The sequence below is a fragment of the Diadema antillarum genome, unplaced genomic scaffold (genome assembly GCF_040938485.1).
Source record: "Diadema antillarum isolate AM-2024a unplaced genomic scaffold, OU_Dant_1.0 seq00001770_RagTag, whole genome shotgun sequence".
NCBI lineage: Eukaryota > Metazoa > Echinodermata > Echinoidea > Diadematoida > Diadematidae > Diadema > Diadema antillarum.
The window spans coordinates 36,009-50,339 of NW_027272451.1; the positions used below are offsets into that span (position 1 = coordinate 36,009).

The following is a 14,331-nucleotide window of genomic DNA, read 5'->3' on the forward strand; positions in this document are numbered from 1 at the left end:
CCCTTTTATGCTTTATTCATGTAATGATGTCTTATACCAAAGGCATGAATCACACGTTGTATTGTGAAGATACTTTAACTGCAGTCATGTCACGCTAGCACCATGCACACACACACACACACACACACACACAGAAACACTCGCGACATAAGAATTTCTACCTCCGAAACCAGTCCCTAATGCTTCTCCCATCCCCAGCACCCCCCCCCCCCCCCCCCCCCCCCCCCCAAAGAAAAAATTCCAGGCACTAACACTCACAAATAAGTCCTTGCATTGAACAACAAAACCGAAACTGAAATTTCATTTGACGGTTTGAGCATCCAGTACAACCGAATGACTGGCTATCAACTCATATCAGCATTCATCATTGTATTTCCTGGTTGAGAGTTGCTGGAAAAAAAAACCAATGCTTTGAAATAAAGATGTTCTTATCAAACCTTGGTGCACATATTATACTGTATTTGAGGAATGTCCAGTATGTGTGCCTGAACAAAATGTCGTTAATAGCTCTCTGGCAATCATTAAGGAATTCCTTCTTTCTTTCTTTCTTTCTTTTTTAATAGCTAGAGCTGTAAATACCTATGTAAGAGTTTAAATGTATGCTGGCAAGTGTAGCACCTATAATACTTGATTTCAAAAAGTCATTTCAACTACAGTATTGTCAAGTTGACACGAATGCCTTTGCAACAACAAAGACCACAGAAGCATGTCTAGAGACCGGATGTCCCTAAACCCAAAGCTAAAGAGTATGATATTCCACAGACTTACAAGAGTTCCAATTAATTTTCAATACCTAATTATTTCACAGAAACAACAAAACATAATGGATCACAGAAACACAACAGTTAGCTCAACATCTTAATTTATTTCCTTTTTCTATATACAAGTTTACATAAACAATCTGTACACATGAGCTTCAGAATGTTAGGTTTTTTTCATCAGTCGTACATCTAGCTTCAAACAAAACTAATGTGCGCCATGTACTGTCTAAAATACAGAGATTTTGTACACAACGTGAATAATATGCTAGTAAAATACACTCCTGCATTTTTTTTTAAAGTTATCATTTTTTTTTTCAAATTTTTTATTTTTGCCTTCTCCAAGCAAAATGTGGTGGATGGATAGTCTACACGCTTATAGTACAAGAACTCATCGCATTACATCAAAAGTGAAGATTGGTGTACAAAACGAGATGTAAGAGACGAAGTTGCTGAAGGGAATAGTCACATCAACACATAATGAATATCAAAGCCAAAATATGTATCATAAAGTATTTTTTTTTTTTTTAGATAAAGAATACACCATTGCTTTGCACTGGTTTCAAAATATTTCCAAAGAGAACATATTCACCTCTTATCACTTTTGTAAATAAATTCAGAGACACAACAGAACACAAGGTTCTTTTGATAATCGATACATACAAGTTCTTTCTTGATTGTATATAGTCTATGTTCCTTTTTATACAAAATGTACACTGTCAAAATTTATATTGATAAACCTTCACTGCCCAATTGTCAAAAATAGTTTTTACTCTGTTTTGTGTTACCACATTAGATAATCAAACACAGAATTCATAAATATAAACCTACATATATATTTCAAACACATTCCCTTCATTTTTAGGTTCTTCAATTCAATCAACTCCTATATACATTAATGCCTCACCTAATTTAAAAATAAGAAAAATCACAAGACAAAAAATTTGTAGCTATACATACACCCAATCTGCAAATTCAAATTTGTACAAGTCAGTATATATATTATCCATTGTCTGTGCCACACAACATCCAAAAACAAAACAATAGAGAAAACGAAAAATACAAACATGGCTGGTAACTTTTGTAAAACAACGATTTGTTCAGAACAGGCAACATAAGTTTAAGACAACCCAACTATACAGGTCATCAAATAAAAAAAAAAAAAAAAAACCACACACACACACTCTAAACTAATATGAAACAATGCACACAAACCATGTAGTATAATGTCAGTGAGTGGCTTTGTACACAAACTTACACTCTGTCTCACAGCCTGGCTAGAAAAAGTATATATTGTTCTCTTCATATGACTGTCTATGTATTTACACAGTTGGTTTAGCCGGATTACATATAGAGTTGTATTTAGGAAATGACCGTACAAGATTTCAGGGAGTAAACACCGCACCTCTTCAATTAAACCTTACATTAATTTCTACACACTACGAAATTGAACACTCTGGCTCTACATCTCAAGGAAAAAAAGAAAGAAGAGTTAAATGATAAAATCTATAGTCAAATTACTGAACAATGAGCCACACACGCAACAGATGATGTGTGAGATAGGCGATTATCATCTCGAACTCCTGCAGCCAAAGACCTAGTACACACAACAAATTGGATAAGGAAGTTGAGTATATGCTCTTCCCCATACCTAAAGGATAAAAAAAAAAGAAGACTAATAAAAGTGTCCACAACAACCACACAAGAACATGTCTGGTTTGCAAAATTTCCATTGTTTCTCTCTTCTTTTGTTTTTGACACGTAACTAACAAGCATTGAGCATCTTAATGCCATATGCATTTGATTTCTGTTTAAAAAGAAAAAAATCCCAACAACCTAAAAGATTAATTGTCAGATTCCATCCCTCCCCAATGCTTTCTCCTATTTTATAATGGAGAGTTCAAGGAGACATCTGTTTCATAGTAATAGACTGTTTGACTGATGCATTTACATTCTATGAATGTTTTGTGCACAAAAGTTGCCCTTAACCAAAAAGCATGCAGGAGACTTGCCCTACCTAGCAACAACTAAGCGAATTCCTGCCAAAGGAGCTTGATTGGAGGGAGCAGGTGAATGAAATGTTTCCTTGATTGGCTATACGAAAAGAAACATTCATGAATTGTAGTACGTTATACAAATGGTCTATTGTGCTGGGTATGTTATCCCGATCCCCTTCCCTCTCACACTGCTTCCTCACGCTTCAGCATGCTTTAGAAAGTAACATATTTTTCCTCTTTTCACGCAAGTAATCACTTAGGAATTAAGAGCATGCCCCTGCCTCAGCTTGGAAATCCCCAATTCATGATCATCGAACATTTTGGCTGTTTCATAGTTCACATCAAGATCAAATCCAACTTGTCATATGAAGGCTGCTGAGTCGAAATGTCAACTGCTCCACACACCCTAACAGCCCTGTGATCAAATTACGTAACAGTACAACTACATGAAAAATTGAAATTGATAATTGAAAGTCCATAAGGTGGATGGATGTCATATATCTTAGTCAGTGTGGTGGTCAATTACAAGAGTTGGAAAAAAGGAACATACAATGTAAGCATGCAGAGATGCAGAGCACAGAACGCATTCATCGTGTGGCAAACAATGCGTGACAAAATTGATGGCAATCAAAACAGACCACCATAAATAAAGAGTACTATTCCTGGACAGCACAAGAGATCACGGTCAAACAATAATTTACTACAGGATGTGACACACGTTCATTGACATAATTCGATAAAATTCCCTCCACACAAACAACCCATGAGTTACTGGCACGCTAAAAGCTCCCTGTACAGACGAATTGGGCTACACGTATTCTAGCAATGTTAAGTAATTTCTCGTTATGCCGCTGAGGTGAACTTGCTACTGACCATATCTGACTTGCATTACGACTACCACGGCAAATAATCAAGATCCGTTCCCCTTCCTTTCCATTCGTGACCTTTCCATTTACCTTCCTAGCTCTGAGGAATGACTAACATTATACAGATTTGTTTGGCCAACTATTTGAACAAAGTGAGATTCTGCACACTCGACCTAGTTGACAAAATCTTCTATAGTATACCCTGAGTTTTCTATTTAAACGTTTTCCATAATTGGTAAAATCAAAATGCAAAAAAAAAAAGTGTTTTCCATTGACAAATTGACAATATGAACATGAGCAATTTTGATGTTTCAAAAATCTGAAAGCATGAATGATGTGAATTTCTGTAATTTACAATGCCACGTTTGGGTTTACCCACTTCTCCATCCACGGAAACATCAAGTATGCTTCAGATATAAATGTATACTCTATGGTTGAAGTTTCTTCCTTGGCCAACTGATGATCCAGGAATTCAACACACTTCACCATGCATAACTTAATATCCTTATGAAACAATTCCCCCTAGCCTTTTCATGTGCTTTGTTTTTGTTTTTCTTGAACATGCCCTCATAGTCTGCGGGCACAAAACTGTAAACATGGCATAATCAGTCATTTTTAGACTTAACAAGGTGACATATTTGGGAAGGCTGAAGTTGTGACATTGGCTCTCAACCACTGGTTTTTGGTTTGTTCTGTTATTTTCCAATAGAGAACCTAAAACTCTCCTCATACTCGGATAAGAGTCTGTCACTTCCAGCTGCATCCTTTGTTGACATCGGGGGTGTAGGTACGCCTCATCATGGGTTGCCCACTCATCGACGGCTTCATGAAGCTGTAGCCCGGGTACATGCCCTGGTTGTGGATGGACTGCTGCCTCGTGGCTGCCATGTTCACCATCTGCATCTGCATAGCGGAGGGTTGCTCCATGAAGCCTGCATGGTTGCCGGCATGGAAGTTGTTGGACATCATGCGTGCCGGCATGCATCCGTTGATGGGGCCACGGGGGTGTCGCGGGGACGCTGGGTAGCCCCTGTAGTAGTTGTACTGGGACGCGTTGTACTGCTGCTGGACCGACTGCATCACATTGTGGTGGTTGGAGGGACTGTGGGTGGGGGGTCCCTGGAAGTGGCCATAGTGTTTGTAGTTTGGGTGCATGTGCATGGCCTGCGCCGCGGCACCCGGTGGCTGGGCGGCAGCAATCTGCTGCTGCATGTGTGGCAGGTGTTGGCCATAGTGTTGCTGCTGCTGGTGTTGTTGCTGCTGATGGTGAAGCAAGGCAGAGGAGTTCATCTGGTTGGCATGCTGCTGCTGCGACATCTGGTGCTGGTGGTGCTGCTGCAGCTGCTCTGCCCTCTGCTGCTGGATCGTGGCCACCCGTCTCTCTGGTCTCTGCATCTGCTGTACCATGGTTTCGTGCCTGGCCTCTTGCGCGTGAGACGTCATAGCATCCTGGCGGTGCTGCGAGAATGTCCCTTGGCGGTGGGGCGTCCTGGCATCTCTCCGCTGCTGCGTGACGATGTCGGATAACTGGGGCGTTATTGCTTGCCTCTGAGAAGTCATGTTGACATTGTCCATGATGTGAGGGGTCATGGCATCTTCTCGATGCGGGGTGGTGGTCTCCTGCCGCTGCACCACCATTGCCTCTTGCATATGAGGTGTCATTGTCTCTGAGCGGTGCGTAGACATGGCCTCTGTCATGTGATGGGACATAGTCTCCGGTCTATGTGGAGTGGCAGCATCTCGCCTCATTGTTTCCTGCATGTGCTGAGTCATGTCAGTCCTGTGCGGGGTGGTGGTGTCCCGCCTGGCATCTGCCATATGTGATGCCACACTCTCAGGTCTGTGCCCCATCATTTGATCCTGTATGTGGGGGTTCATAGCATCTGGTCTCAAGGCCGCCATCGGCTCTTGCCTCCGCTGGTGCATGGCCTCCTGCTGCATGTGAGCAGCCATATTGGTCTCTGGCAAGTGGGATGTCATGGAGTCGTGGCGGTGGCGAACCATTGCCTCTTGTCTGTGGGGTGTCATAGCGTCCGGTCTCTGCTGCGTGAGCACACTTTGCCTCTGCTGTGTCATTAGGTCTTGCCGCTGCTGCTGCTGCTGCTGCTGCTGGGGCTGAGCCTGGGGGACATGATGCTGGATGGCCGCTGACCCGTGACCCTGCATGGCTTCCATGCTGTGTTGTTGTTGCAGGTCTGGTCGAAGTTGTCCCATACGCTCTGCACCATGATGGCTCAGGTGATCAGTGCTTTGAGCAACCCGGTGATCAACAGCAGTTTGCTGCACAGCTGATGATTCCACACCCTGATGTTGCTGATGTTGTTGTTGCTGCTGCTGCTGTTGCTGCTGTTGGTGCTGCTGTTGCTGGATGAGTTCACCACCAGCTATGGATACCCTACGCTGTGGTGCTTGACGGTGGGCTTGGGAAACGGGAGGAGTGATATTCCTCTGCATGTGTACCTGAGAATTTTGAATGGGGGGAGTTTGTACAGGGGGCGGAGTTGGATTCTGAGGTGGGGTCAGGTTGGCTGTTGGCTTTGGTGATCTGGGAATAGTAAGAGGAGTATTAGGCAAAATATCATTGGTCAGCTGCTGAAGTTTGGCTAAGCTACTTGTGGATCCATTGCGGTTCTGGCCTTGCTGTCCACCCGCACCAAACATGACGTTATTGTTGGAGTTATTACCATTGTGGCCAGTGGGAGAACCAAGTGGTGGCTTCATGACACATGATGACTGGTGTTGGCCCATCGGTGAACAGACTTGAGGACTGCGCATCTGGGGGCTGCACACTGGAGCACTGTGCATTTGAGGACTGCATGACGTAGCTGAGGTAATGACTGGACTCTTCACTGGCGGCAAGCTCATGGCAGGGCTGCATGCCTGGTTCGTGCTCCGCGCAGGACTGCACGTCTGAACATAGGCCGGGCTGCACACCTGGTTGTTATTGAGTGCAGGACTGCATACCGATCCACTGTTCATAACGGGGCTACACACCTGTGCATTATTCAAACTAGGGCTGCACATGGCGCTGTTGTTCATTGCTGGACTACACATCTGGGCACCCATGGCCGGACTGCAGACTTGAGGGCTCTGCATGCTATTCAACTGGTGTGGACTATTCATTTTGCCGAGCTGTGGACTGTTCAAAGAGTTCCTCTGAGGGCTTATGCTAGGCACTGGTTGACCCATGCCAGGTCTGCCTGGCGGGCTCGTTTGCTTGGGGCTGTAACCCTGTGGCTGGGGTTGCGGTTGCTGTTGCTGTTGTGGGGGCTGACCCATGTTAGTACTGCACATATCCCCGTGAGGACTGCTCAAGTTGTGATGCATTTGTGGACTGCTTAAGCTACCCATACCCCTCACGCCTGCCATGCCTGGATTTCCCATCACATCTGTCTGGTCGATGCTAGGCGGGTCAGCAATCTCCATGCAGATGCTGTACCGCTTTGTTGGGTTGCTGCACGGGTGGTATCCCATCTGTGTGCTGTGTTGAGCCATGTCCCCTGAATGACCGTAGTCTGGCATTCCCATGGACTGCATGTTGTCATGCGGACTGCCACCCATCGGGTTCTGCAGGCTACCTTGGCAAGACTGCATGTTCTGGTGGTGCATTGGCATCTGTCCCTGAGAGCTCATCATTTGAGACTGCTGGTCTGCCTGGGCACTCTGAGCTGCCTCCATGTGCTGCTGGCCATCAAGGTGTACATTAGTGTCCATGCACTGTGCCTCCACTTGATGGGGAACCTGGGTCTCCATATGCGGAGGTGTCTGGTTCACAACTTGCTGGGCCTGCTGATTCAGGAGTTGTTGCTGCCCAGCCATCATCTGTGGGCCTGCATTCAGAACACCTGACACACTGTCAAGCATTTGGGATGTCGCATCAATGGTCTGTGTGGCATCCATGGGGGGCAAGGTGTCAATGACGGGTGGAGTTTCCATGGACTGGGGTGTTGGCATTGTGTTGGGGATGTCCATGATTTGCCTGTCGATAGCTTCCTGGGCTTCCATCTTGTTGGAACCTTCCACAGAAGACAAGGCAGAGTTGATGCAAGGAGGCGACGTGTCGAGGGATTGGGGCGTGTCCATGGGTGGAGGCACATCCACACCCGAGGTATCAGGTGGTAATGATGGAGCAAGGTGTTGGTCATCCAAGTTAAGAATGTCCATTTCATTACAATCACTCCTGGGCCTCATCTCCGATGACTCGCTACCGCTGAAATTCTGAAAGTCAGACTCTGAGGTGACTGGATACGGAGGGTTGTCACTCTCAGGCATGCACTGAACAGCTGCAATGTCATCCCTCACAGGACTGGAATCGATCTCAATAATGGATTCAATAGCCTCAGCTGTCTCCATGTCCTCCGCCTCAGTAGGTTCCATGATCTGTCGCGTGTCTGGCTGACTGTAACTACTGTCCATGTCACTCTGCATATGGCTGTGCTCAAGCTCTGCATTGTCCTCCATGTTGTCCTGGTGACTGTTGTCATCAGAAGTTTCTGCACATTGGTCACTGAGGGTACCATCGATCTGTTCCTTGGATATTTCTTCACCACTATTCTGTTCGTGGGGAGGCGTGTTTGGAGTTGAGTTTACACTCACTTCACTACCTTCAGGTCTGTTCTCATCAATCATCGTCAATTTATGAACCTCTTCATCAGACTTTGCATCCCTAATATCCTGTTCAGTACTAGCTGGCATTTCGTCATCAAAACGTTCTAGGACAGGACTGGGGTTATTGGACTTGGGGCTGACTACAGGTGAGTCAACCTTCGCAAGGGTTGGTGGTTCACTATGATCGAGCCCATCCTGCTCTCTGACTGAACTCTCCAAGGTTCTGGGTTCATCATCTGCCTCTTTCCTGTTGTCTTCCTCCTTTTCATCCTCTGATGCCGATGCAGAGGATGAGGAGGATGAAAATGAAAGATTGATTTCTTTTTCCTCACTCATACTTATCCGGGGCACAACAGTATTCTCTACATCTTCTACCACTGTCTTCTGAGTACTGAGTTTTTCAGGCATGTCATTTATGTCTGTATCATCATCACCATCACTGTCATCTTCTGTTTTATCAACGTCCTCCTCTTCCATACCTTTCTCTGCAATTGTGCACTGGATTTCCATTTGTTCATCAGCCTTTACATTCAGGTCCCTTGGGGGTTCCTCCTCATCCATCTTTTCAGTGTTATCTTCACTTTCAGTATCACTGCTCTCCGCCCGCTCATCATCACTACTCAACTCGGTATCAGCCTCTCTCCCCTTCTCTACCTCCTCTTCATCAAGGGCATGAGAATTGTCATCTAAATCACCGTCGGAGTCATCGTCATTGACAACGTTGCCAGTGGGTTCACCCGAATCTTCAGTCTTGCCGTCAGCATTATTCCACATTGGACCATTACTCTTGGCTGGTTCTTCCGTCACAGATGGCTCTTGGGTGTCATCGTCACTTTCGCTACTGCTGTCTGAGCTGCTGCTACTGGAGCATCCAAGACCGTTTACACATTCCTTTGCGTTGCTTGTGCTCTTTGAATCAGTCTCTGGCACAGGTTCCTTGCTCCCCTTGGTATCGGTGGCAACCGACACTGGCTTGGTGTTATTTGCATTTTCGTCTTCTTTTTGAGTTCCCGCTTTACCTTTTGCCAAGGTACGAAGTGCAAGATCGTCATCATCACTGTCACTGTCCGACGAGGAACTCATATCTATGGGGGTGTACTCCACACGCTTGCTCCTTTCAACCTTCAGAGGCGGTGGTTTCTTTGGTCGATTAACAGGTGTTGTCATGCTCAGCAGCCTCTTGAAGTCCTCCTCATCGTCAGATGACGAGCTCGTTTCATCAAAATCACTCAGAGACCCGGGTAAGGGTGCAGGGATTTGGGTGCTTGGCAAAGTGGAGGTCTTTGGTGTAGAAGGTGCAACAGGGGGAGGAGGAGGAGGAGCTAGCTGGGATTTTGGCTTTGGCTTTGGCTTCTTCTTCCTCTCCCACAGAGGCACTCGCTTTCGTCGTCTCCTGCGCTTCTTCACTGCTGGTGGCCCGTCTTCAGTTGGTTTTGCCCGCTGGAGCCCCCTAGGCCACCCTCGCCTTTGCTCTGTGGGGGTAGCGGGCTCTCCGTTTTTTGGACGCCCTCTACTGTTCGTGGTGGTCGACGTGGAACTGACGCTGGGCCCCGCTGCCTTGGAGTTGGCGGCTGTCAGGGGAGGCCTGCCCTTTGGACGTCCGAGCCTGGTCTGTGGCTTTGGGTCTTCAAAGTCACTGTCGGGGCTGCTCAAGCCACCGTTGACTTCCTGTACATGTTTGGCTTTGGTGTACAGCTTTCCTCCAGCTCCTTTGCCTCCTTTGGCTGCAACAGAACATAATCCATCGATACTCATATTGAATCCATACCAAATTTCATATGAAGACACAAATAGATGAATTCAACATCCCAATCATTGCACTTTGATATCTTTCAAAATGTGGGGGAAAAAAACTCTTCTTTAACACCAAAAGGACATTTGACTTCTGGAATAAATGCTGCACAGAAAAGAAGGGGTGACTTAAGGCAACTATTGTATCAAGGACAAAGGAAATTGTAAATATAGCCCATTTGCCATTTTTATTTCCAGTCTTCTAGTCTATATATGTATGCAAGCACAGTAAGTTGTGTCATTATTTCAAGAAGTCAAAGCTTTGTGTAATTCTCCTGAGTTGGATGGCACATTGAAAAGGTTGATTCATTCACATACAGAGGACAAGAAAAGTTAATATTTGTGTAATCAAAAGTGAGAGGAAGCAAAATACATTAAAGGCAAAGCTGCTGAAGAAATGCAAAGCTGGGATATACTTACAGAGAGCCTTTTTAGGGCCCTTCGTAGGTGCCGTCAGTTTGCTCTTCAGCACGTCCTTAGACTTTGAAGGCCCTCTGAGGGGTGACTTCATCTTGGATTTGGCAAGCTTGGGTGGGGACAGTTTGGCTTTGTCCATCTGGAAAACGGAAGAGACAAACTGAAGCATTATTCTAAGAGTAATTTGGTGGGCAACGCAAACTTAACCACACACACACACACACACACACAAATAGTTGTTCCTTGGTCTTTGCCAAACCTGCTGACAGTGAACCTGGTGCACGGGATGTGTGCTGTTTGCTTTGACTCATAAACTGATTTCCATCATGCATTTGAAACAAATGAGGGAACATTGCGAGTGACGTCAACGCTACTTACAGCAACAAGGTGCCTCAAGCTGGTATCCCACTCAAAATAGCACTGTATGAATGAATAACCCGTACTCGTGGCCAAATATGGCAAATCTACAATGACCTTTATTTCAGCTTTTCATTTACACTGCATGATTGACCCGAGAGTCTGCTGCATGCAGCATTGACAACAGCCCAGATGCACAGGAGTGTTGGAGTGAATGTAACAAGACAAATATTGTACCTTTTCTGTGGTGGGCATTCATAAAGTAAAATGTCATGTTAACTTTGCATGAAGCTAGAAGAGTCTGGTCGTATTTCCTGCAGTATTTCTTTTTGAAGTTGCCTTGCAGCTATTACAGAAAGGTCACAATTTTTTTGAATGTTGCCATGTTTGGTTCAGACAATGTGAATGGCCCATACATTTAAAACTGCATTCAGGCATTGGAGGTGCAAAGAATGTGAGTCATTCGAATACTGTATAACTGATGAGATAACTATGATTACAATGAACACTTTCAGTGCCGTAACTCGTTGTGGGCAAGTACAGACTAACGCCACTTCCCACTTACCTTGGAGTTCTTCTTGTTTTTCAGGGGCGACTTCAGCTTCTTCTTCAGAGTTGTTCTGAGCGTGGCACTCTTTGACCTCGCCAGCTCAAGGTCTGGTTTGAGAGAAGCTAGCCTGTCCCTCTCAACGATGGGATCCAGGGTGGGCGAGAGGACGCCCTCGCTCTTCTTCCGTTTGGGGAGAGGCTCGTCTGCTGCTGCCACCACGGACTCCAGGATGGGGATTTTCCGGCGTCGCTTCCGACCTCGTTTCCGCCTTGTGTACACCTGAGGAGGGGTGGGGGGGTTGAATTAATCGGTTCAAAGACCTGGTACTCATCAAAATCCTCCTAGTAAACAAAACAGGGCAATGAATGGCACTGATATTGGCAAATCTAGCTCAATTTCGACTTTCCTCACAGTATTTTTGCAATTGATCTGGGAAGTCACTGAGGCTAAAAAATTTTACTGCTTCTCATTCAAAAATCTTAAATTGTTATCAGAAGATTTTCTTGTTGCAAAATGTTTGATTAAAAGCAGGAATTTGAAAACTTTCAATTTTGGTATCACCTCAAAGTCACAACCTGAACCAGTCTATGAATATTTGCTCACTATGAGTCTCATTCATGTCAGCAGTACGGGGTAATTGATATCAACTCTACATTAGCTACAAGTTGTGAGATGTTGCTAATTTTCTTTAAAAAAAAATACATTCAAACAGTGACATCTAAGTTCACTTCATACATTTTGAAGGAGGGCATTTTAAAGTAAATGCCAATCTTTCCACACATAACAAACAATGTGCTGATGTGCATTCCTACAAATACACAAGTCATCCACTAATTCAGCTACTCAATGAGATACAGTGCAATTAGGAATGGCGAAATGATGTCAGACTTGAACATGTTCACATGGGCATTGGAAGGATGTTAACAACCACAAAATACACATCTGACAAAAGAGAGTTGTGCACTCCAGATGCATGCATAACACTAACATGTCTAGTGCCACTACAAGTTGTATACAATACTGTTCAACATAGCATAGCATACTAACAGATAGATGGTGATCTACAAGGAAACTAAAAAAACTATAAGGACAAAACTAAGAACAGGATCTAAACAATAAGAAAAAACAAGTTAATACATTGTTGAAAAAACATAGCAAAGACTTTTAAACAATTGTATCATCTAGCCATTAGGTGAGCTGAGATGTGAAATAAGCCTTATGCCTTACTAATATGCTAATGGGCCTTGGACATTTGTTGCCTTGACTATTGTTGTATTTTTTTTTTATGATACAGGAAAATACAAAAAATACACAATCGAATTATTCTGATGGAATTGAATTGGAAAGGAAGGCAGTGTAGAAAAGCATTCTGAAAGAGGGACTGGATCAGCCAAGGCTATTACTAATGGGGGACAAAAACACATGACCTTGGTACTGTGAAATGACCTTGGCATAGCACACATGCAGGGGAATCACCACAACGTACATGGACCAATAAAATAAACCCTCATTCGATTATTTTATTACTGAAAAATGTATACACTGATATGTTTTCACGCAGGGTGGAGTGCATCCATCTCAGGGATAAGGTGACGCAGATCAAAGTTTTTGAGCAAAAATGCAAAATACCCATGAAGTTTATTCACCCTTTACTAAGCCAGCATGCAAACCTGTCTCCCATTATAGTGCCATATTTAGATATCAAATGTGTCAAAAAAAAAGTTTGAAAAATATAAACGAATAAATAAAACTTTACACAAAAATGTCAGAGATGTTTCTTCACCCTGAACTAAAACCAGCATGCACACTTGTCTAAAAAAAAAATACATTCAATATTTGAAAACAAAAAACAAAAACACAGACCTCATTTCAGTCAAAAATTTTCCAATATAATATGAGAAACCATACACTTATAAGTCTGAAAACACATCAAGCCAACGGCTAAGTCATTTTCTTTTTCTACTTTTTGTGAACTGCCCCTCATTTCATTTTTGATGATATTTTACTAAACACGTAAATGAAAAGAGTCATGAAAGTCATCACATGCTAGATATTGCAAAAGCTTATTAATACCATACTTTTTTTCCCACGAACGTTAACCTCCAAACTCACATCTACTAAAGGATTACACATTGAACTACTACTAGGCAGGCATTCATCAACAAGAGCAAAGAAGGGTGGAGCAGATAAAAATTGGGATTTTATGTAGTCTGAAAGGACGTATGGGAGTTCTTCCGCATGGGCTTCCTCTGGCTTTTGGCCTGGAGAGGATGCTACATTGGGGAGGATCTATGTCGGGGCAACACAGATTCTACGAGCAAAGAAAAAACCGTGGCAGGGAATGCTACATGGGAGGAAACAGCACTCGGGGGGGAGGACGCAGTGATACTGATTGTCATGTCAAAACCAGCCAGAAGCCCTCCTCTCACCTCCTTGGTTAGATCAGGGGGAAAACTATCAAAAGTTTCCTCCAGCAGACGGGAGTGGTCTTTGAACTGCATTGGGGGCGGGGCAGTGTGAAAGAGGAAGAAGAAAGAGATGAACAAATGGTTGAACGTGTGTCTTTCTTTTGTGACTGTGTGTTTATGTGTGATGGTGTTTTTTTCAGAATATATTTCTTTCGATGTTTTGCCTTCATTTACATATTCATTAATTCGATGGAATTATTGTAGTTGATTTTGGTGTGACAGTGGACATGAAAATGTCTGATTTTTTTTTGTTTTTTGGTGTGAATGATCACACTGAGAATGGCTGTCTTATATAAATTGAATGAAATAACATGAAAACAATGGGTGAGGAAATATTCTTGTCTGTTGTAACTAAATGATGAAATTTTGTTACTTTGTATAGTAATACCAGTTTTGAGTTAATGTCTTTGGTATTGTTTGAATGGAATCGAGTAAATATGGGGGAAAAAGTGTAAGTGCGTGTGTGTGTGTGTGCGTGTGTGTGTGTGTGTGCGTGTGTGTGTGTGTGTGTGTGTGATG

At 43.9% G+C, this 14,331-nt stretch overlaps 1 pseudogene; it reads right to left on the reverse strand.

Moving 5' to 3' along the window:
* Nucleotides 1-2,593: 2,593 nt before the first annotated feature.
* The window catches only part of LOC139712186 (uncharacterized), a 151,016-nt pseudogene continuing 139,278 nt past the window's right edge, over nucleotides 2,594-14,331 (reverse strand).